This window comes from Entelurus aequoreus, linkage group LG03 (genome assembly GCF_033978785.1).
Source record: "Entelurus aequoreus isolate RoL-2023_Sb linkage group LG03, RoL_Eaeq_v1.1, whole genome shotgun sequence".
NCBI lineage: Eukaryota > Metazoa > Chordata > Actinopteri > Syngnathiformes > Syngnathidae > Entelurus > Entelurus aequoreus.
This window is the reverse complement of record NC_084733.1, coordinates 32,886,142-32,911,981: the sequence shown is the minus strand read 5'-3', so window position 1 is coordinate 32,911,981 and position 25,840 is coordinate 32,886,142. Positions and strand designations below refer to the sequence as shown.

The following is a 25,840-nucleotide window of genomic DNA, read 5'->3' as shown; positions in this document are numbered from 1 at the left end:
TTGGACTGAAGTGTGGTGACGCTACTGGTAAATAGACAGAAACTGGCACACAAGCAAATCCTATACTAAACAGCCTCGTCACCTACAAAATAGATAGTGGACAGTTTATTCAATGACAATTCTAAAATGTCAGTAAAATATTTCTTCATACACACATTTTGTATAATATAATTTAATATAATATAATGTATATTATAATGTATATATACATATATATTATATAAATATACTTGTATTACCTAAAATATTTAGAATTTAAGCTCCATCAACAGTTAATTCCTTAAAAATTCTAAAATGTCTGTAAAATATGTTTTAATATATGTATTTTGTATAACAACTTGTAATTTAATATTTAATATAATATTATATATATTAGAGTGTCCGCCCTGAGATCGGTAGGTCGTGAGCTCAAACCCCGGCTGAGTCATACCAAAGACCATAAAAATGGGACCCATTACCTCCCTGCTTGACACTCAGCATCAAGGGTTGGAATTGGGGGTTAAATCACCAAAATTATTCCGGGGCGTGGCCACCGCCTCACCTCCCAGGGGGGGATCAAGGGTGATGGGTCAAATGCAGAGGATAATTTCAGCACACCTAGTGTGTGTGTGACAATAATTGGCACTTTAACTTTTTAACTTAATATATATATAGAATGTTTTTTTCCTACCTTTTCAATTGTGTCGCTATTCATGTAATTTAATAATAGTAATAATAATAATAAATCATAACCATTATTCAAAAAGTAGTGTAGTCTTATTTTCACATTTAAAAGTTGGTTGAACACAAATATATGAAAGCAATGCAACAAAATATATCTGCAAAGTCTTACTTGACAAACATAATCATGAATATTATATCAGTACTTAAAATAATATGTATTATTAATCAGGAATTTCTATATGCTATCATTCAAAAATAAAATTTATTTTTTTGGCTTTTTTTTGGTTTTATGTTTTTAAGATTTTCTCTGTCATATCAGAGCAGAACCACCCTTAAAAAACTAACCACTATATGTATCCATGCTTTCACAAATAAATTACTGTTTAATTTATTAGTTAAACACAATATTGTACAGTCAGTTATGGCTTAGATATCGTCTAACATCTAAATATTTTGATAGCATGATGATGCTGCTTTCATCCTTGCTTCCAAGTTGCCAGAAGTACAAAGATACAATGTTAGCATTGGATCAAATAATGACGTTCAACATTATACTTAACATATTAAAAAAAAATTAACTTGATGAGAAGCAGCTGCCTTTTCTCCTCTTGTCACATTTTCCAATACTGTATCACTGTGAATACATTTACTATAGTGCAGTTTCCATGGTAACCGGTGGCACACAAGCGTTTCAGGTGCAGAGGACTGGGAGGTGAATCAGCACATGTGTTTGTAAGAGGCAGTATGGAGGAGGAGGAGGAGGAGGGAATGATGCTTGCTTTGCTGCACTTCCTGTCTTTATGTCCTACTTCCTGTTTCCTCTCTATCTTTATGTTTGCCTTGTAGCCTTGTTTTGCCTGTCAGGACTTGTCTTTGTGTCTTCAGCTCGATCACCTTTGTCTGTACATGAGTAGAAAAAGTTTATATTTCCACTCATTAAAAAGGATCCATCCCTCCAATTTTTGTGATGTAAATTCATATGACACCAAATTGGAAGACAACTTCTTCAAAGTGCAAAGGGAGATATATTCAATGAATAATAACTATATGTATCTTAGGGATCAAAAAATTAATTAAGTCATAAATCAAGACTTTAGAAGAAGCACTATGTCATTGCTAGTGAAATATTGGCTATGTGAAATGAGTTCTCATCTGTTTTTAAGGATTTAATGCAACAACAATGCTAGTCAAAGATCCTCTTTTTGACAGGATTGCTCTGATTTTATAACGTTCTAATGCACAAGTGCAAGTCAAAGATATTCAAGAGAAGAAGAACACCTTGTTGTCAAAAATGTCCTGCATAAACGCAAAGCAAATATTCTCTCTTTCTCTCACAAGATCTGATGTTTTTAGGTATCTATTGGAGAAAAACACTAGACAAAGATCGCCTATATGACCTACATGGATCTAATGTAAAAATACCAAAGGCTGTTTTGAAGAATCCACACTATATGACAGAAACCCTCTGCTGTTTTTTAATGAATCTGCTAGTCAACTAATCAAATAGTTTATATATGGCAACAGTGCTCTGTTGCTTTTAAGGATCTATTGCAATAATACTTGCCATAGCAATTTGCTGCCACAAAAAAAAAACACTCAGCAAAATGATCAATCTATCAGGAGTGCTCTGCTGTTTTTAAGAGTCTAAGGCAAAAAAAGATGGTAAAAAGAGCCTCTATGTAACAGAAAACTTCTGCTGTTTTTAAGAATCTGTTGCAAATATGCGATTAAAATCATTTATATGACATAAACGTCCTGCTGTTTTTAGCAATATGCTGCCAAATTAACACTAGTCAAAGATTATCTATCAGGAATGCTCTGCTGTTTTTAGGAATGTATGGCAAAATGCTACTTAAAGATTCTCTATGTGCCTGAAAAAACTTGTGCTGTTTTTAGGAATCTGATGCAAAATGCTAGTAAAAATAATAATAAAAATAAACAAATAAACACTAGTCAAATATTATTTACCAGTAGTATTCTACTGTTTTAACGATCTCTTGCAAAAATACCAAAGGTGCTCTGCATAGTAAGAGCGCTTTACTGTTTTTAAGAATACACTGCGAACGCAACAAAGATCCTCTACACAGGAGCATCAGATGTCAATAAACACTAGTCAGAGATTATTTGTCAGGAATGTTCTCTATGGCAAAAATGCCACTCAAAGATTCTCTATATGCCAAAAAATGTTTTCCTCTTTTTAGGAATCTGCTGTAAAATGCTAATAAAAAATCCTCTGTACGACAAGATTGTTTTGCTGTTTTTAAGATCTAATGCAAAAATGTTACTCAAAGATTCTCTATATGGCAGAAAACTATTTTAGGAATCTGCTTCAAAATAACGCTTGACAAAAAACATCTATATATCAAGAGTGCTCTGTTGTTTTTAAGAATCTACTGAAAACATAAGAGTAAAAAAAGCTATAATAAAGGAGCCCTCTATTGTTTTAAGAGGACCTACTGCAAAAAAAGTCAAATATCCTATATATGACAGTAACCCTCTGCTGTTTTTGACACTTTACTGCAAAAAGGAGTTAATGTGGCTCTATACGGTATGACAGAAGTTGTTGTTTTTAGGAATTAACTACAAAAATGCTTGTCAAAGATGATCTATATGTCTGAAAACTACCGCTATTTGAAGGAATATACTGCAAAAACTAGTCAGAGAGTTTTGTGTGTGTTTTTAGAAATCTTGGCTAGTCACAGATCTTTTACGACACACAATGGTTGCAGATTATAATATGAATTGCATTTTTACCAAGAAAATACAAAAATTAGAAAATAAGTTTTTGCTGAAGTGATGTATTTAATATTTTGGATTGACATTATTAGCTACAAAAACCACAATCACAAACATTAAGTATTAGATATCATTGTTGACACGGACGGCTCTTGCATGGGTACTGTTTCTGTTGTGCAGATGGTTATTTTTAGTCATCACAGCTAGGTTTAAGGGTCCGGAAACACACAAACTGAAGAGAAGAAGAGGCACCAATGATGAATGCACCTAAAGAAACCTTTCAAGTGCTGCTGATGACCCTTCAGCCGCTTGCCAACAGCCTGGCTCTGTGTCCATACAGCTTGAGGGTGCATGATCATTAATACAACACCTCTCATTACTATCGGGATAAAAGAGTAGGGGCAAATAGGAAGAGAATAGGGAGAGAATATCATATTGTGCAGACAAGGATGATTGCAAATTGTGAAATATTCATGAGATAGTGAGCAACTCTAATAGTGTGTGACTATCTGGGGAAAACTAGCATTATGAGAGGTAGGTTATTTTTGTTTTTATTGTCTGCATTTTAATTTTGCTTTTATTTTCTTTCATTTCACTTTGTTGTCTGTGAAGCACTTTGAGACTGCCTTGTGTATGAAAAGCGCTATACAAATAAAGTTGCCTTGCCTTGCCTTGCCTACAGTATAATTATATTTTAATATAATCTAATTTATGATTACATTTTTAATTAGAGTGTCTTAAAGGAACAGTGCTCATTAGGAACAACTAAATTCTCGTTCACTTTGTTTAAAAAAAAAAAGTTAGATGGACCTAAAATCCTAATGTAATATTACAGTGTCCTCTAGTGGCGGTGAGCCCACACTGTACATGTGACGTTCAGGTGTCCTGCGGGAAAGGGTAACATGATTAGCCGTGGCAGTTGTTAAAAGTCTAGTCCAACTAAACACTATATTACGATGGTTGAATACGTATTATTACACCTTAACTATACACACGACAGTTACTTCCCGGATGTAATAATAAATAAAGCATAAATGGCGATATACTGCACTTCAACCTGCTGTGTCATCGCCAACACGGAAACACCGAAGATGGCGTAATACTGGCTAACCTGTCACCTGCAGTAATATGCTGAAGTTTTCACCTGTTGGTGGTACACAAAAGAGATGCAGTTTCTGGTGATTGGTTACCAAAACACCACTTGTTTAACGATCACTTCTCCACTTGCCACTACTTGTCTGGTGTGTATGTCATCATGACAATTGAGTAATGGGCCCCCACGAAGCGGCACTCTCCCGCTGTTTACCTAGTCGCTTGATCACGTGACCAAGATTCCAGGAAGTAGCGCGTTAATTGACGGGTTTAACCGGAGCAGCTCACGGAGATGACTAAAACACAAGCAGAACGTTGTTAAGTGGCAATGTTCTTGTAAAAAGGTAAGTAAAGTTGATTTTGCATAATATGACCTCTTTAAATTGTTAGGCAAAGATCATACCTTCTGCTTCTTGTCCTGCTGAATTGGGTGATATTACAAACTATCGATCTAAAACCAAGGAAAAAATCCTATATTTTCCAGAAAAATCCAGTAAAGTGAAATCCCCGATTTAAGAACTTAATTGGTTCTTGAACGGGGTTCATAAATAAAAAAAAATTGCATAGTGAAGCAAATTTTTCCATGAGAAACAACGTAAATATGAATAGTGGCCAGTCTCGATAAAAGCCCATATTTTAGTAAAGGCTTGTCCACTCTGACAATATAATCAATCAATCAATCAATGTGTATTTATATAGCCCTAAATCACAAGTGTCTCAAAGGGCTGCACAAGCCACAACGGCATCCTCGGTTCAGAGCCCACATAAGGGCAAGGAAAAACTCACAACCCAGTGGGAAGTCAATGTGAATGACTATGAGAAACTTTGGAGAGAACCGCAGATGTGGGTGACCACCCCCTCTAGGGGAGCCCGAATGCAATGGACATCGAGTGGGTCTAGCACAGACCTGGGCATTCTGCGGCCCGCGGGCCGCATCTGGCCCTTTGTGCGTCCCTGTCCGGCCCGCGTGAGGCCAATTATAAATTACAAAATACATTTTAAAAAGTATCTATGTCGAGTGTGCAATACAACGGTGCTGCTTTTGTTTTGAAAATCGTTATTTGTATTACTTCCGTGTGGAAGTATGCGTGTGCGTGATTGTGAGTGAATGTGAACAGCTGCAATCACAAATTACAAAATAAAGTTGAAAAAACATCTATGTCGTGCGCGCAATACAACTATGCTGCTTTTATTTTGAAAAGTATTATTTATGGGCGTGTGTCCGTGTGTAACCTGCGATTGAAGGTGCACATGCAGCGACAAGTGATGCACGGTTTACACCCGAGACGCTAAAAAGAGAAAAGTTGATGATGAATGCCATGTTTCCAACAAGACATGGACTGCAAAGCAACGTTCCCTCTAAGGTGCGTGCCTGCGCAATTGCGCACTACTCAAGCGTCCGCTGCGCGCAGCAAATATATGCCGCGCACCAAATCAAATCCCATCTGAATTCTAAACAAAATAAACATATTTATTCTATGTAATTTTGCAATGCAACTTTGAGTGACAGTGACAACACGCGGCCCTAACGGTGTTCGTCAACACCGTTCAATTGAACACCGTTCAATTATTGTAACATCTATCGAGATGCTTCGAGGACAGGAATTATATCGATCACTTTATCGAGCAAAACTGTTTTATTCGGACATAATCACACCAAAAACATGAGTAAAACAATTCTATCTCGAAAAACTAGTCATTTTCTGCCGTACAAACCAGGCCAAAACCAACTTGTCATCTGTCACCAACACGCATAGCACTAAACCACTGGTGCGTTTATGGCCACACAAAAAGTCGGACAACTCAAACACCACACAAAGTTACACTATGACTCCTCAGTCATACGTGTGCTTATTTTACTGTCATTTATTATTAATGTTAATTTATTTATATTAGTCATGGAATGCTATTACACACACTATGTTGAAGTATTACTATTATTATTATTATTATTATTATTATTATTATTATCATTTATCTTACGGTATATATAAAAAATAATATTGAGCAAAATTTAATTGAAATATTGTGGATGTGGCCCTCCAGCAGTGCTCGGGTTGCTCATGCGGCCCCCGGTAAAAATTAATTGCCCACCCCTGGTCTAGCATAATATTGTGAAAGTCCAGTCCATAGTGGATCTAACATAATAGTGAGAGTCCAGTCCATAGTGGGGCCAGCAGGAGACCATCCCGAGCGGAGACGGGTCAGCAGCGCAGAGATGTTCCCAACCGATGCACAGGCGAGCGGTCCAACCCGGGTCCCGACTCTGGACAGCCAGCACTTCATCAATGGCCACCAGACCTGTGCAACTCCCCCTCCACAAGAGAGAGGGGGGCAGAGGAGAAAAGAAAAGAAACAACAGAACTACTGGTCTAAAAAGGGGGTCTATTTAAAGGCTAGAGTATACAAATGAGTTTTAAGATGGGACTTAAATGCTTCTATGGGGCGGTATAGCTCGGTTGGTAGAGCAGCCGTGCCAGCAACTTGAGGGTTGCAGGTTCGATCCCCGCTTCCGCCATCCTAGTCACTGCCGTTGTGTCCTTGGGCAAGATACTTTACCCACCTGCTCCCAGTTCCACCCACACTGGTTTAAATGTAACTTAGATATTGGGTTTCACTATGTAAAGCACTTTGAGTCACTTGACAAAAAGTGCTATATAAATGTAATTCACTTCACTTCACTTCTACTGAGGTAGCATCTCTAACTGTTACTGAGAGGGCATTCCATAGTATTGGAGCCCGAATAGAAAACGCTCTATAGCCCGCAGAATTTTTTCGGGCTCTGGGAATCACTAATAAAGGGCTATATAGTATCAAACAAATATTCCAAGGGGAAATGCATGAACTGTGTCTCTATTAACAAGCCAAAATAACAACAACAACAACGACAAGCTCAACTGTGCTGTATGTGCTGCTCTGTTAACATGCGGCAAACACAGAAGTTGCTTTGGTGCTCTCACAAACGACCAGAAATCACAAAAGTCCTTAACTTTAACCCGAGAGGAGAGAAACAAGCAGACAGAGGGAAAGAAGGGAGGGGGTAGGAGAGAGGCGCGGTGTGTGTTTGTATGTTGGGAGAGACACGGCTAAACGAGAAGTAGACTTTTTCTCTGCTGTGAAATAAGTCAGCTTTGGAATATTTTTTCAGAAAAGTCTGTTCTCATCTCAATTAAAAACTTGGTTGTGGTACAAACTTTTCAATACGAGCAAGCACAAAATGGCTGCCAGCGGGACACAAAATGAATGAATAAAGCATTCGTACACAGAGACATATGGTTTGCATACAGTGGCATATTTGGCGAGATCTAAAAGTTCTTAAACCAAATTGCAAATTGTAAATCGAGGTTCCACCGTATCTCCAATATCGATACTGCTATTTTTAACTGGCCACTTTAAAGATCAGTAAAGGATTTATTTTTGCTTTGAGTTTGTTGATCATGGTTATGATCAGAACAAAACACAGCACAAATATTTTAGGCTTATTTGTAAACAATTTAACAATAAACACAGCTATGCAAGACGATTTAGGAAGAAAATAACAATATTATTCAATGTTATTACATACACTTATCTGAGCAAAAGAAACAAGTAATATGTCATATTTTGGGGAAATAAAAATTGAAGTGAAGTGAAAATATCAATCTCATCACGCTAGTGTTGATTCGATTCTGATACTACCTGAGTAGCAATAATATCGATATTTGGATCTATCAGTCCCCCTGTACAGTAAAGCTAATGATCTTGTAGATGAGTCTGAGACTGGCTAAACTCATATTGTTTTTTATTTTAGTTGACAAAAAGGATTGTTGGACTTTTTCCTACGTGAAAGCCACACACAAACCGGAATGAGGTGACAAGTGTGCATCCGCTTTTTCTTAGTGTCAAAACATGAGTCCAAACGGTTGGCCCGAAGACAACAGAAACTGGGACACGCTCCGACATGCCCTCTGCTGACTGTATCAACCACTAACAAGTCAAGTCCGACACTGTGTGTGCATGCGTGCATGTGGTGCGTGCCTGCGTGCATGTGTGTGAGAGTGTTAATGAGTTTGTGTGATGATAAAGCCTGCACTGATGTGACACCTGTCTGATTTCTAACGCAAATGTTAATCAGCGAAATGCAGTTTTATCACAATCCTGCATGAACATTTGTTTTGAAAGACCACACAATAAGTTGATCATATTCATTTTTAAACGACATACATATACAACATGTGATGGCTCTGTAAGCACACGCATTAGTAAGGGAATCTCAAAATAGTATCAATACCAAGGGTAGTATCAGTATTAAATCAATACTAGGGAGTTTTTTGCTAATATTGTTGTATTCATACATTGTTCTATTGATTACAAGCTTGTGAAATAAGTTCTCGGACACATGAGGCCAATAGTAGTTTTCGTTTTTGTTTATTTATTTTGTTTCAATTTAGTTAACTTATCCCAGCCTATCCTAGCTGCACTCAGGCGCAAGGCAGGGTACAACATGGACAAGTTGCCACCTAATCACAATTTTTACACCAAATTACTGCGAACTAAAAATGGTACCACGGTTACATTTAAGGTAAAGTCTGGCGACTTAACTGCCATTTTTTAAACCATAAAATCCATGGTTGTTGTTTTTACAGTGCATTAATGTAAATAGAAAAAATTTGCTTTTACAGTGCATTAATGTAAATGGAAAAATAGTACGACTGTTGTTTCCAAGGTAAAATTCTGGTGACCGAGCTGCCAGTTTTCTCTTATCGTAAAACCTATGGTCGTAATTTTTACAGTTACTACTGTTAGAGATGTATATCGTTAGGAATTTATTGATACCGATACCAATATCGATATTCCTTATGGATACCGGTATTCATATGTACTCTTATCGGTACTATTTGTAAGTGGTCTTCTTCTTTCGTGTAACGTCAGATGTCCAACTCGGTGTCGCATAGCCATACCCGCATCTCTGGTCCTAGGTGGAAGAGGCTGGCTTCCGAGGGCGGTGTAAGTGGTGTAAATAAAGATGTGAAAAAATGAATATTTATTCTCACAACAGTTTGTACACCACCAACATTATGCGACATCTCAAATCAGGTTTGTCTTTTATTAACACCTGTTTTTTTAAGTCTTAAACAAGTCAACTATGTTTGCAGTGCAAAGTTGTCATCTTGTAAAGACCACACAGATTCATCACTGTGTTTCTATTAATTACAATTACCCTCAGCTGGGAATAATATGTGTGTATTGCATTCATGTGCAGAGCACATATTTTTTTGCATGTTGTCATATCAAATATCAAATATAAATCAATACACTGTTAGGTAGGTGTGCATTTAGGCAAAATGTGTTAGCTTTATGGATTATTTTATTACTTCAAATATTCCCTTTTTTGAGTGGATTAATGTTGGTTTGTGGATTACTCAATCGGTTCGAGGACGGTTGATGAAACGCGGTAACGGCAGTTATGTAAAGCGCGTTCACTTCAAATTAAGGATTTAATGGTATCAAATCTCACTATGCGATATTATCACGGTATTAAGGCCACGGTTTGGTATTATTGTGGTATATGTCCCCCCCAAAAAATAGCTTAAAAATAGTATAGTATTAAATGACGTGGCAGGAATGTTTAGGATAAACACACTTACTGTAATTGAACACAAACATAATGCCAAAATGTTCTAATCATATTTATTACTGAATATATGTATTTTTAAGCACAAGGAATTGTGCAGGGACATCCACTGTTTCAATGTAAAATCCAGTGTAAAACAATAACTTTAGTCTCTTTCAACGTCTAATTTCTGAGAAGCAGTGTCCTCCACAGTGGACGTGTTCATAGCAGTCTGGGAAAGGCTGTTTCTCAGAAAGGTTCTCTAACAATTTAACTTTTAATAATGTAAATATGTGGACTTCTGGTTGTGCATGGACGATGCAGGGCGTGAATATCGCGGGCTCCGTGGAAATGTGACCTTTTTTATGTTTTATTGGCACTTTTGATAACTCCAGCCGTCAACTCTACCATACTTTTTACAAACCTGTCGTGTGCAGCTTCGCTTTTGTACATTGCGCCTGTGAATTCGGTGATGTCTGGCTGAGGGAAATTTGACAAGCCAAGTCACTCCATGCCTCATGCGTCTCTGGATCCAGACATCATGGAGGAGTCGGTCGTCGCCCTTTTTAGGAGCGTAAGTCTGAAGATGGACGAAATGCGAGACAACATCCTCTACAATTTTAAATCTGTTGTCAGAGGAAAGATAGCAGCTGTTATGGAGCCATTCGAGATCATTCTCTCGTTCCATGGCGAGGCCATGGCTAGTCTGGAGCTCGCTGGTAATGCTAACGAGTGAATCAAACACCGTCATCATCTTCATAGGCGGTCACTCGAACGAGTATGACGATCCTCCTGGAAGGGGTGTATCCCTTTATGGAGGATGCCTGTGCGTGACTTTGTTTTACGTGGGGAGACTGGTGCACAGACAGTCACCACACGATCCTTGACAGAATCGGGTCAGGGTCCAGTGGCATGAAGTCCAAGACGACTGGGGACCCTTTTCTGCTGCAGCCTTCTTCCGCCATCGCAGCCGTTGTGGTAGTTCTTAAATCTACCGTCTTCTGCCTGCTCCGCCGTTGAGGTCTTCACTGTATCCCTGGCTAGGGGGCAGTCAGGTACTAGGCCTTTGCCAAGGGCCACCTGGGGTAACAGTAGTAAAGGGGTTAACTTCTAGTGCCCCAAGACCCCATAGAGGAGCCTCCACTGCCGGATGCACTTTAACGTCATGCCCAGGACGAAAAAAACACCGTACTAGAGTCAACAAGCTAACAACCACCATGAATCACCTCTCTAAAAACGCGATGATTTGGTATCGGAATAATGTCCAACTAGTGGACCTCCTCTAGAGCTGTGAGGGCCCCGGTCCGACTGAGTTAACTGCTCAGTTTTTGCAAGAAATTCTGAGGCTGGTTGGACCATGCGCGCCAGGCCAAAAGATGGCGAACCTTCTCGGCCGCTCGTTGTACGAATACATTTATTTTAAGTCTGGAACCAGATTCTACAAAGGGCGGGTGAGGCTTCTCCGCTATCCTATATGAGCGAGAGGATTTACATTTTTCCCGACTTCACCTTGGAGGCGAGCCGCCTTTGCTGCGGTGAAGAAAAGGCTACATTCATGTCCCAACGTGAGGTTTGGACTTCTCTCTCCAGCGGCTTTGTGGGATCACTGTCCAACGACCGGACCCACAGATTGGATGATCCAACAAAGGCAGCGGACTTTGTGGACAAAAACATTAAAATGGGAGTTGCCCCAGATTCGATCTAGGAGGCATACTCGCTGGCCACCGCCATTTTGGAGCTGGAGGACCACAAATCCCAGAAGCATGAGATATCTTGCCTTTCTTAACGACCATGCTCTACCTTATTCAGATGGTATAGTTCCTATGTTCTGTCAAAATTACTACCAAGTATTTTTTGTATTATTTTATTGACTAATTTACAGGTTGTACAAAACCCAAAACCAGTGAAGTTGGCATGTTGTGTAAAACGTATATAAAAACAGAATACAATGTTTTGCAAACCCTTTTCAACCTATATTCAATTGAGTACACTCCAAACACAAGATACCTAACTTTTGAACTGGTAAACTTTGTTATTTATTGCAAATATTAGCTAATTTGGAATGTGATGCCTGCAATATGTTTCAAAAAAGCTGGCACAAGTGGCAAAAAAGACTGAGAATGTTGAGGAATGCTCATCAAACACTTATTTGGAACATTCCACAGGTGAACAGGCTAATTGGGAACAGGTGGGTGCCATGGTTGGGTATAAAAGCAGCTTCCATGAAATGCTCAGTCATTCACAAGCAAGGATGAGGCGAGGGTCACCACTTTGGGAACAAATGCATGAGCAAATTGTCGAACAGTTTAAGAACAACATTTCTCAACAAGCTATTGCAAGGAATTTAGGGATTTCACCATCTACGGTCTGTATATCATCAAAAGGTTCAGAGAATCTGGAGAAATCCCTGCACGTAAGCAGCAAGGCCGAAAACCAACATTGAATGCCCGTGACCTTCGATCCCTCAGGCGGTAAAAAACCTGACATCAGTGTGTAAAGGATATCACCACATGGGCTCAGGAAACCACTGACAGTAACTACAGTTCGTCGCTACATCTGTAAGTGCAAGTTAAAACTCTACTATGCAAAGGGAAAGCCATTTATCAACAACACCCAGAAGCACCGCCGGCTTCGCTGGGCCCGAGCTCATCTAAGATGGACTGATGCGAAGTGGAAAAGTGTTCTGTGGTCTGACAAGTCCACGTTTCAAATTGTTTTTGGAAACTGGGGACGTCGTGTCCTCCGGACCAAAGAGGAAAAGAACCATCCGGACTGTTATAGGCACAAAGTTCAAAAGCCAGCATCTGTGGGGGTGTATTAGTGCCTAAGCCATGGGTAACTTACACATCTGTGAAGGCACCATTAATGCTGAAAGGGACATACAGGTTTTGGAGCAACATATGTTGCCATCTAAGCAACGTCTTTTTCATAGACGCCCCTGTTTATTTCAGCAAGACAATGCCGAACACATTCTGCATGTGTTACAACAGCATGGCTTCATAGTAAAAGAGTGCGGCTACTAGACTGGCCTACCTGTAGCCCAGACCTGTCTCCCATTGAAAATGTGTGGCGCATTATGAAGCGTAAAATACGACAACAGAGACCCCGGACTGTTGAACAACTTAAGCTGTACATCCAGGAAGAATGGGAAAGAATTCCACCTGAAAAGCTTCAACAATTGTTCTCCTCAGTTCCCAAATTTTACTGAGTGTTGTTAAAAGGAAAGGCCATGTAACACAGTGGTAAAAATGCCCCTGTGCCAACTTTTTTGCAATGTGCAGCTGCCATTAAATTCTAAGTTAATGATTATTTGCAAAAAAAAAAAAAAGTTTCTCAGTTCGAACATTAAATATCTTGTCTTCGCAACCTATTCAATGAAATATAAGTTGAAAAGGATTTGCAAATCATTGTATTCTGTTTTTATTTACGATATACACAACGTTCCAACTTAACTGGTTTTGGGTTTTGTATATCGGTCTTCTTTATATATTTTTGCACATTCGATTGAAGTAATAGGTTTTGAAAGTAAGGTGTAATTAAACAGCCTTTTTTCATCTTATTCAAACATATACCTTAGTGCACTTCATTTGCTAACTGGATGTCACATGTGCCTACAGTGTTGTTTTTCAGTGTAGAACAGGCGCGATAGTTGTTTTTGTGGGCAGGGGATAGCCAGAGGTGGGTGGCAACTCACTACATTTACTCCGTTAGATTTACTTGAGTAACTTTTTGGATAAATTGTACTTGTCAGAGTAGTTTTAATGCAACATACTTTTTACTTTTGTCTAGCATTAAAAGATTACAGTTGGTACAAAATGCGGCTGCTAGACTTTTGACAAGAACAAGAAAGTTTGATCATGTTACGCCTATACTGGCTCACCTGCACTGGCTTCCTGTGCACTTAAGATGTGACTTTAAGGTTTTACTACTTACGTATAACATACTACACGGTCTAGCTCCATCCTACATTCCCACATCTGCGGTCCCCTCCAAGGTTTCTCATTGTCATCCCATTGGGTTGAGTTTTTTCTTGCCCTGATGTGGGATCTGAGCCGAGGATGTCGTTGTGGCTTGTGCAGCCCTTTGAGACACTCATGATTTAGGGCTATATAAGTAAACTTTGATTGATTGATTGATTGACTTTTAGTTGAGTACACTTGAGTAGTACTTTTACTCTTACATTGAGTTTCATTCCGATCGTTACATTTATTTATATTACAGGTATTTAGAATCTATCGATTAAGGCTTGTAAAGACGTATTCTTATGTCAGAAAGCCTTCTGGGCACTGTCACATGACTGTTTCACCAATCCAAAGTAAACAATAGTGATGTTTGACCAGAGTACCCAAAAATTGTATTCAAGTAAGACTACCGTTTCTTTAGAATAATATGACTGAAGTAAAAGTAAAAAGTAGTCGTCAAAATAACTACTTGAATAAGAGTAAGTAAGTATTCTGTGAAAAAACTACGAAAGTATTGAGTAGCCTGTGAGTAACTTCTGATTTATTTAGTAGTTATTTTTTAATGATTCTTGGACCACAATTGTAGTTGCTGTGAACGTGTGTATGTGTGTAAAACACAAAACTAATTCACAATTTACTTTAATATGTTTTCCCTAGTTGGAAAGATAATTCCTTCAAGCTGAAATGTGAACATTTCTACTGACACAGATGATGATATAAATGTTCTTTTTATGAGTTTGAAAGTAATCATTGAAGATTTTTTGCTGTCTTGTCTGACGTCGTGTCACTTTTTACAGTCAGTACGTTTCTTATTAGTTTGATTTGTCAAATAATAAATTGTTTTCTATTTTCACAGCTACATGTGAAGTTCTACTTTCCATACACTTATCTCTAATGTGACTGAAGGCCGTACGCAGTGTGCCTGTCACACACTAGGGGCGATTGTGGTCATGTCAGCTTGTTTAGCTATGTTAGATGTAAATACAGTAGAAGAAGATAATGCTACCTGCTAATAAGCTAGCGCTAGTCACTTTAAATCTACGGATCTAACAGATAAGTATAACTTTCCACTGCTTTTGATGTTGTTGGTAATGTTTTAATGTGTTCAAATGATCATCAGAGACACACAAAAAGATCGCTTTTTTAATTTAACTGTTTTAGGAGGTTTCTGTTCAGCAGTTCTCTCAAACAGCTAGGATGTGCTGGCGTCATGTCACACACTTAAAGTATCCTCTTTGTAAACATTTTGTTACTTAATAAACAAGTAAGTAGATCTCTATTTTATCATACACTACCGTTCAAAAGTTTGGGGTCACATTGAAATGTCCTTGTTTTTTAAGGAAAAGCCCTGTACTTTTCAATGAAGATAACTTTAAACTAGTCTTAACTTTAAAGAAATACACTCTATACATTGCTAATGTGGTAAATGACTATTCGAGCTGCAAATGTCTGGTTTTTGGTGCAATATCTACATAGGTGTATAGAGGCCCATATCCAGCAACTATCACTCCAGTGTTCTAATGGTACAATGTGTTTGCTCATTGGCTAAGAAGGCTAATTGATGATTAGACAACCCTTGTGCAATCATGTTCACACATCTGAAAACAGTTAGCTTGTTGCAGAAGCTACAAAACTGACCTTCCTTTGAGCAGATTGAGTTTCTGGAGCATCACATTTGTGGGGTCAATTAAATGCTCAAAATGGCCAGAAAAAGAGAACTTTCATCTGAAATTCGACAGTCTATTCTTGTTCTTAGAAATCAAGGCTATTCCACAAAATTGTTTGGGTGACCTCAAACTTTTGAACGGTAGTGTATATTTTAAAGATACTGACTTATTTCAGCTTCCTGTAGCTGTACTTTGTGCTTGTTTGATTGGTGAAATGGTTTCAAACGTCACTACTGTTTACGTTGGATTGGCGAAACAGAGTCATGTGACAGTGACATAAGACATAAGAATACGTCTTTGCAAGCCTTAATTGATCATTATAAATAGTTGTGATATAAATAAATGTAACGATTAGAATTAAACTCCAATAACACCAATAAAACAAGCACAAAGTACAGCTACAGGAAGCTGAACTAAGTCAGTAATTTTCAAAGTATATGATAAAATAGAAACCTACTTGTTTATTAATAAGTTTCAGAATGTTGCCAAAAAAGACACTTTAATTGTGTGACATGACGCCAGCACATCCTAGCTGTTTGAGACAACTGCTGAACAGAAACCTCTTACAACAGTTGACTAAAAAGCAATCTTTTTACATATTTCTGATTAAGTGTCATTTAAACACATTAAAACATTACCAACAACACCAAAAAGCAGTGGAAATTTGTACTTATCTGTTAGATCCGTAGCTTTAAAGTTACTAGCCCTAGTTTATTAGCGTGTAGCATTCCCTTCTTTTACTTCATTCTAACATAGCTAAACAAGGTGAAATGACCGTAATCGCCCCCTGGTGTACGAGAGGCACACTGCGTATGGCCAACAGTCATATTAGAGATATAGCATGGAAACTACAACTACATGTAGCTGTGAAAATAGAAGAAACTGATTTATTTGACAAATCAGACTAATTTAGTGCACAGAAACATACTGACTGTAAATGTCAGACAAGGCAGCACAAATCTTCAATGATTACTTTCAAATTAGTAAAAATAGAATTTTTTCTCATGTGCTGTCATCTGTGTCAGTATAAATTGTTCACATTTCAGCCTGCAGGAATTCCACTTCCAACTAGAAAAAACATGTTGCAGTAAATTGTATATGATTTTTATATTTTACACACACACGCGCACACGCACACATGCACACACACACACACACACACACACACACACACACACACACACACACACACACACACACACACACACACACACACACACTCGCGCGCACACACTCACACGCACTACAATTGTAGTTAAAAAAACAGAAAAAATACAGAAAATATTAAATAAATCAGAAGTTACTCACAAGTTACTTAATACTTGAGTGGTTTTTTGACTGAATATTGTTTAAATTTAATTTAAATAACTATCTTGATTTCTACTTTTTACTTTTACTTGAATCATATTATTCTAAAGTAACGCTACTCTTTCTTGAGTATAATTTTTGGGTACTCTACCCACCTCTGACAACAGCTAACTGCTAACAGCAAGCTAGCCCTCCTGAATGTAAACAAATGCCATGGGTGAGTTTACGCAGTCATCGACTGTAACAATACCAAGTACAAGAGCCATACATAGTGTATACTGCAATGATTACGTCGATATATGTTATTATCACAAAATCTTTTGTCTTTTCTTTTTGTTTATGAACCCATGAAATCTGTATCTGGACGCAGGAGATCTTTAATTATGACCAATGTATGATCCTAAAACCACTTGGTATTGGATTGATACCACAATTTAAAATGTCAAACAACAGAAGAATTAGTGATTATTACATTTGAACAGAAGTGTAAATAAAATATGTTAAAACAGAAAGTGAGTAGATATTGACAGTAAATAAACAAGTAGATTAATAATCCATCATAATTTAGACAAAATAATTGAATTGAAAATTACACAATGATTTACTGCAAACGTCAGCAGCCAAATTAGGACCTTTTTGCTTACTACTAAAAGACAAGTGGTCGAGTATGTTCACTATCTTATTAATGACAAAATGATTATTTTTTGCAATAAGAAACATATGTTTAATGTATCATTACATTTTCTTTTAAAATAAAGCCATAAATGAAATTTTGTTGTGCTCCCCTTTAATTTGAAATGTATAGAAAAGTATAGAAATACATTTTGGTACTGTATCGGTACCAAAATGTTGGTATCGGGACAACCCTACAATGCACTACTTAATACCAGGAGGAGACTTTAACTGTTGGCTCAATTCCCAGTTTAAACGCTGATCACCCAAAACTTGCCCACCAGCAAGGTCCGCTCAGGTAAATCTGTCTTTTATGGAAGAATATTCTGTGTCAGATGTCTGGCATTTTTTTTAATCCCTCTAGAAGGTAATACTCCTTCTCTAACGTCCATCACACTTTCAACCGCATTGACTACTTTCTAGTTGATAATACATTACTTTCATCTATATCTATATACAAATATGATGCAATTGTTATTTTGGATCATGCCCCAATTTCAATTGATGTAATCTTTAAAGGGGAACTGCACTTTTTGGGAGACATTTTGCCTATCGTTAACAATCATTACGAAAGACATGGATGTTATTTTTTCTTTTTTCTTTATGAATATGAAATAAATGTGATCAAAAATCCGCTTACAATGAAGCCTAAGGGAGCGGCTCTATTCCGCCTATATAGCCCTTAAAAAACATCCAAACACCTCTATTGAAGTTTTATATACATGATGTATGTATATATGTAATGTAGTAACAGGCACATCAACATTTAATATTTACGTATTATGATACCTTTAAGCATATGTGGCACATAAATTTAAAAAAATGCATCACATTTGATTTTTTTTTTTTCATCAATGATTATTACTCACAGCAGACTTTATGAGAGCCAACAAACATAATAAAACATCACTTACTGTACAAGGTCTGCTGTCATTAGGATGTCAACTGCTAGGATGTTCATATATTACCATTTAGATAAATAATGACCATAATCCTCACGAAGAAACGGGGTGGGGGAAGGCGGGGAGACCAAGCGTCTTTTCGTGTCGTTCAAAGTGTTCCAACTTGTCGGAATACAATTTTTAATTTACTTTATTTACAACTTTTATTTATGTTTATTTACAAGTTAGAATGCATTTAAAAAATCCATCCGTCGTCATGACTTTCATAAAGATTGTGAACGATAGGCAAAGTTAAGAAAAGTGCAGTTCCCCTTTAAAAACCTAACAACCACACATGCGCCATGGCGTCTAAATACACGATTACTTTTAAATCAGGACTTTGTGGATTTTGTTTTTGCATCAAATAGATTTTTTTGTGCTCTTGAACAAGACTCCCAGGATTTCGGCTTCTGTAATCTGCGAGGCACTGAAGGCATACATTAGTGGGGAGATAATATAGCCTATACAAGTTATGAGAAAAATAATAAATTGACTAGTTTGACACAACGCATATCTCTGTTAGACAACTTGTACTCTACCTCTCAAAACACAAGCACTTATTCCAGAGTGCAGTTGTCTGTGGATTCATGTCAATATTTGCCAAATTTATTTGACTGATGCATGTTTTTTTTCTAGATCATTTTTTGTATTTCATATTAAACATAATTTTTGTGGGTTACTTGTTTGGGAGAAAAAAAGGACATTTGACATGCATTTAATTGTATTTCTCAAATGTATATGTCAAAAATTCAATAGACAAATGTTTAAAAAAATAAATAATGATAATATAAATACCTCACAAACTGATGTTTGGCTTCTCTGGCTTCAAATATATTTTCTTGATGACAGTTTATGAGGAGGCGACTTGTCCAGGTTGTAGGCTGCCTATCGCTCGAGTGCAGGTCGATAGGCTCCAGCCCGCCCGCGACATCGAGAGAAACAAACGGTGGAAAAACAGATGGATGGATTGAGGATTTATGAAGTAGTTTTTCTGTTTCCTCATATTTCCCGCATTGAACGTTATTTTTGGTGATTACCTCCGTGCTATGCGACGTGACTCTGTGTTCCCTTGGAAACGCTCGAGACGAATGTATTGGTTTGCAGAATGCAGACTTTCTTACCTCCGCCAAAGAGGTTTTGTTTTCACCAGGGTTTGTTTGTCTGTTTATTGACAACATTAGAGTTATGGATGGATTTTGATGAAATTTTTCAGGAAATGTCCAAAAAAAACCATTTCCTTTCATCGACTATAAACATACTTCACTTCCTGCTCTGTACAGAGCATTCTGGGAGATATAGTTTTTTTCCACACATAAAGAAAGCGCTGGAACAAACTACACGCAGAGTTTTTGTCTGATACCATCAGGCGTCATGATATTATTGTGAAGACTTTAAAACCAAAATACGGCAGTATCTAAAATATTGTTACACCACTATTTCAAACAGATACTAACTCTTTGCGTGCGTGACTTTAAATAACTTTTGAGGAAACATTGTTGTGTTACTAACTTTTGTGTGGTGTTGCTTCCTTATTTGCAATTATTCCAAGCTGATTATCAGATTCTAAGGTTGGGCGAAAACGACAAAAAAAAAGGATCACAAATATTTTTTTCATATCATTCGATTAATCTCACAATTTTTTACATTTTTTTTACCTGACAGTTTTAAAGCATCTGTAATAAAAAAAACAAATAAACTAGATGTTGGTTGAACATTTTATTAACATTTGGAGTAAATAAAAAAAGGAAATTTATTCAGAAAAAGCACAACAACATAACAATGTACTAATACATTTGACTTTACATGTTTTCAAGTAAAAAAAAGCACACAAGGATGCATCAATTATTGTTTCAACACTGGTAGTCCAACTATAGTATGAGAAGCGGTCAAGTTATCAATAATTTACCAATGAAGATATGTGGACACGTCCACAACTTCCAAGCATTAGCAGTAGTAGCACAGTGTCTTTCACACATCCTTTGGACGACAAGTAGTCATCAAATTTGCCAAAGAAAGATATCACATGCTATGTAGAAGTCATATGGGAACTGTTCGGCTCTGTATTTTGGAGCTAGTTTCGTATTTTGAGGTGGCCGGGTCCTGGGGGCAGGCACAGATATGGTCCGAAAAGGATGCTGGGCTGCCGGCTAGAGTGCTGGACCCTGGATGGCCAGACTCTCTGGAGGTGAGTGTTTGTCAAGCACACTGTCCCCTTAAACATGATTTGTCCGTATCCTCTCAATGACAGCATCCCAGTCACATTATGCCAATTTCCCCAACTTTCTGCATTTAGATTCTGTCTTTAGCGGGCCTTGATTCCGCCCTTGATAACTCCAGGTTGTGGCTAACAATTATTTTGCTGCCATCAGATGCGTGTTAAGCTCCAAGTTTGGTCATTCTGTTCATATCTTTGATTTGCTTTATTTCTGCGTAGTGGGGCAGTTAATGGTCGACTCCGATTGGCTGTTCTGCCATGTTTGATCAAATTAATATATGCTCATAGCTAGGGATGTATATCGTTAGGATTTTATCCATACCGATGCCAATATTGTGAAGTGAAGTGTGAAGTGAATTATATTTATATAGCGCTTTTCTCTAGTGACTCACATCACTTTTACATAGTGAAACCCAATACCCAATATAAGTTACATTCAAACCAGTGTGGGTGGCACTGGGAGCATGTGGGTAAAGTGTCTTGCCCAAGGACACAACGGCAGTGACTAGGATGGCGGAAGCGGGGATCGAACTTGGAACCGTCAAGTTGCTGGCACGGCCACTCTACCATCATAATGTATATTGATATTCCTTATCGATACCGGTATTCATCGGTACTCTTATCGGTATTATATGTAGTCTGTCTAAATAAAGATGTAGAAAAGCTACATTTTTATTAGCATTTTTATTAGCACAAGAGGAGGTTGTGCACCAGCAATATCATGATTTAACATTTCCCAGCAGGAAAGTATTTTATCGGCTTTTTTGGTCTTAAACAAGTCAACTATATATGCACTGCAGGTGCAATGTAGATGTTATGTCATCATCTCGTAAAGACCACACACACTGTGTTTCTATTCATTACAAATACACTCAGTATATGCCATCCATCCGTTTTTTTTTTTTTTTTACCGCTTAGCTGTATAATAACATTTAAAATAATAGTAAGAAAATAATAAAGTACATTCAAATATCGCATGATATTCTTGTTCATTCACAGACCTTTAACATGCTATCTCATATCAAATATATAATATAAATCAATACAATCAATTAGCATGTTAGGTGAGTGTGCATTTTGTAAGAATAAGAATTCTTGTTTGTGTTTGTGTTGCACACGGACCTATTTGAGTGAAAGCCAGTGTTGACATACTGTATGTGTCTGTGTTGTGTGTGTATTATATAAATAAAAGGACCCGGTGATTGTTTAAAATTGACACTTTTTTGAGTGGATTGTTATTGGCTTGTGGATTACTGGATCACTTAAAGGACGGTCGGGTTTGATGAAGCGCGTGTGGTCGTATGTTAAGTGGCGTTCACTTCAAACTGACACTTACTCTTGTTAGCATGCGTAACTTTGGGGGCGAGGAGGAAATAATTTGACAAACTTTAGTGTGGTGTTTCTTTATATTTTTGTTATTATTCCAAACTGATTATTATCTACCCATGCATAATAGCAGCACTTGAACTGAATGTGTCAGCGAGTCATAATGACGACGGTCAGCTGGATAAACAAATACTGATAGCAGTATCATTAGTCCAGAATCTTAATGGTCTTTAGACCGGCCAAATTACAAACCGGTACCAAAAAATACCGGTACCACTCATAACTTATCCCCGTGATCGACCTGAAATTTAGAACAATCATATAATCGCCCAGCCCTATCAGACCCTAGCCGTGTGTTTTTTAATGCGTTGCAGTGGCACATGAATAAACGTTGCAGCGTGCGCGTCATAATTATGACAGTCAGCTGGAGAAAATAAAAATACCTATAGCTGTATCATTAATCTACAAATTTAATGAGCCTCTTAGACCGACCCAATTAGGAACCCATCCATCCATCCATCCATCCATCTATTTTCCACCACTTGTCCCTTACAGGGTCGCAGGGGGTGCTGTAGCCTTTCCCAGCTGCACGCGGGCAGAAGGCGGGGTACACCCTGGACAAGTCGCCACCTCATATCGCACCTCATCAATCAACCTATACCCAGGTGCATGTCTTTGGAGGTGGGAGGAAGCCGGAGTACCCGGAGGGAACCCACGCAGTCACGGGGAGAACATGCAAACTCCACACAGAACTAACCCCTGTGACAAAAAATACCAGTACTTGGTATACATCCATAATTACTGGGAATGAAAAAACTGTTATTTTTACGGTAAAATTCTGGCAACTGAGCTGCCAGTTTGTTTGTTTTTTTAATCGTGAACCCTGCGGTCTTTGTTTTTACAGTGTGTCTCATCTGCATGTCACTCCTTTAGACAAAATGTTTTAGTTGAACTCGAAATTGCCTAATATTGTGGCGGTGTGGCTTGGTTGGCGGGCGTGCCAGCAACTTGAGGGTTCCAGGTTCAATCCCCGCTTCCTCATGCTAGTCACTGGAGTTGTGTCCTTGGGCAAGATATTTTACCCACCCGCTCCCAGTGCCACCCACACTGGTTTAAATGTAACTTAGATAATAGGTTTCACTATGTAAAGTGCTTTGAGTCACTAGAGAAAAGGGCTATATAAATATAATTCTCTTCACTTCAATATTGAAAGTAAAAGTCAAAGGTTAAAAGACAGGGAGGGAAGTCATGTAGCGAGTAAGGTGTGAACAGGCTTGTGATTAATGGTCGTCATCACTTTGGAAACAAGAAACCAAACTTGACAGGGGAGAAAAGGAGGCTTAACCAGGTGAGAAAAAAAAGTGGCCGAGCTCGTTTGTCTGTCAGTCCCACGCTTTCACCAACAACTGCTCTCAGTAAAGCCGCCACGTGAAACACTGTGATTAACACACGCTGCCTGGAACCGAATGTGATGGCTTATAACAATCAAGCACTGTCTTGTCCTATTGGACTCAACTTTAACAGACGTATTCTGTCATGTAGATATTTATTCTAAATAGAGACGACAACTTTCCCAAGGGTTTTGTGAGTTGCGTTCACGTTTACACAGGAATGTCGTAAGTTGCGTTTGTCGACATTCCTCCAAGAGCTAACGCTCAGCTGGTTATGACGCTTCTTTAGGAAACTTTTATAAATGTGAAGAGAAGAGATGTATGTTGTTACCAGTGCAAGATAGCACACACATGCAAAGAATGATGTTTTGTGTGTAATTTGCCTGCAAACACTGTGATATTTGCCCGTGAAAATGTCTGCGCTTGAAGCTTAATAAGATGCTTATGTTCTCACTCAGGATGAATATGTAGTTATTGAGATCACATGCAAACATCAGTTGTATGCACACATACAAGTTTGATTGATTGATTGATTGAGAAGTTTATTGACATCTTAAATAAATGAATTCATGTAATGCTTTAGAAAGGCAAATGGATGGCACAAAAAGCCAAAAGGCTTGTTTCCATTGTGGTCCATTAAATATTCATCACATTTGACACATTCAATAATAAAATATATATAACCTGCAACATGTATATAAAAAATGACGTTAAAAAAATTGATAAATGATGTACACAGTACACACCTGTACATGTCAGGTGATTTGAAAAACAATTTATACAAAAAATGGGGGGTTGGGGGGTATATACACTATGTACATGACACTATGTACATGATTATGCACATGTTGACTCCAAGAGTGTGCAAAACAGAATGAGAAAATATATATACACTACAACCACATACAAACCTGCTTGATGCTTCGGAAATTTGCTGGGGATCAATTTTGGTTCAGATCAGGTAGAGGTTGAGCTGAGCCATGATTTTATGGCAGTTTTAATATTTAGTAGGGAAGTTCGAATTTTAAGGTCTGTTGGTAGTGGTGGCAAAATAGTAGAATGCATTTTTTCCCATGAGGGTCTTGAATTTGGGGGGGACGAGGTCTGAGGAACTCCCTCTCGTGTAGTACCTGTGAGCATCACTTACTCTGGTGAAATAGTTCGACAGGTACTTGGGGACAGTTTCTCTGAGTATTTTGAATACCAGGCACATTGCAATTTGGTGCACTCTTTCCTCAACTCTAAGCCATCCCAATTTGGTAAAGTGGGCTTGAGTTAGGTGAGTCCGGTATGGGAGGTTGAGCAGGAGTCTCACCAGCTTGTTTTGGGAAGTTTGCAGTTTTGTTTTTAGTGGCTTGGGGATACTGGTGAACCATGAGGTGCAGGCGTAGTCAAAATGATACTGTATGAGGGCACCGGCAAGGGTCTTAAGTGTATCCCTGTTGATAAACGCAGAAATCCTGCCCAAAAATCTAGTTTTATTATTGATCCTGGTGATTGCTTTTAACGCCATTTTTTCACTCGAGAGAGTGTTGTCCAATATACAACCTAGGTAAATTACCTTGTCTTTGCTGGTGATTATGGTATCACCTGTTTTAATCGTAAAGCCCGGGGATTTACCTAGGTTGTGCTTGGACCCAAATAGGATGGACTCTGTTTTACCCAGGTGTAGTTTCATAGGCACTGTCTCCTTTTTTATGTGTGTGTGTTTTGGACAGTGTTGGGACTAATGCGTTACTTTGTAACGCGTTACTGTAACGCCGTTAGTTTCGGCGGTAACTAGTAATCTAACGCGTTATTTTTTATATTCAGTAACTCAGTTACCGTTACTACATGATGCGTTACTGCGTTATTTTACGTCACTTTTTATGTAGTATTGGCTTGAAACAGAAGATCTGAGTGTGTTTTGTGGCAGCACTACGGTGTCGTTCTTCTGAATGAATAAGTCATCGGTGGCCTGCGCGGTGCAGAAAGGCGAGGAGGTGAAAGAGGAAGCCCGGGCACGCATCCGCCAGTCTGGAGGAGACCCCGGATGCGCCAAGCTGGTGCTCAGTGAGAGCAAGCTCCACGTGTCACACGAAGGAGCCGCCGCGCTGTGTGTGTCTGAGTGCGGGAAGAAGAGGGAGGGGAGGGGTGCGCGCAGCAGCATTCGTGAGGGAGGGGCGGAGACAGAGAGAGCGAGAGAGTTGTTAACACACATGCGTCGCCAGGCTCAGCTTTTTACCGATAGATTTATCAGATTTAATTTTTTATTATCTATAGCAGGGGTGTCAA

At 38.3% G+C, this 25,840-nt stretch overlaps 1 protein-coding gene across 1 annotated transcript in view; it reads left to right on the top strand.

Annotated features, from left to right (window-relative positions):
• Positions 1–4,763: 4,763 nt before the first annotated feature.
• grhl1 (grainyhead-like transcription factor 1) overlaps positions 4,764–25,840 on the top strand; it is a 73,252-nt gene continuing 52,175 nt past the window's right edge. Inside the window, exon 1 of the mRNA XM_062041645.1 lies at positions 4,764–4,835. The gene's annotated coding sequence lies outside the window, so the exon portion shown is untranslated. The remainder of the gene's footprint in view (positions 4,836–25,840) is intronic.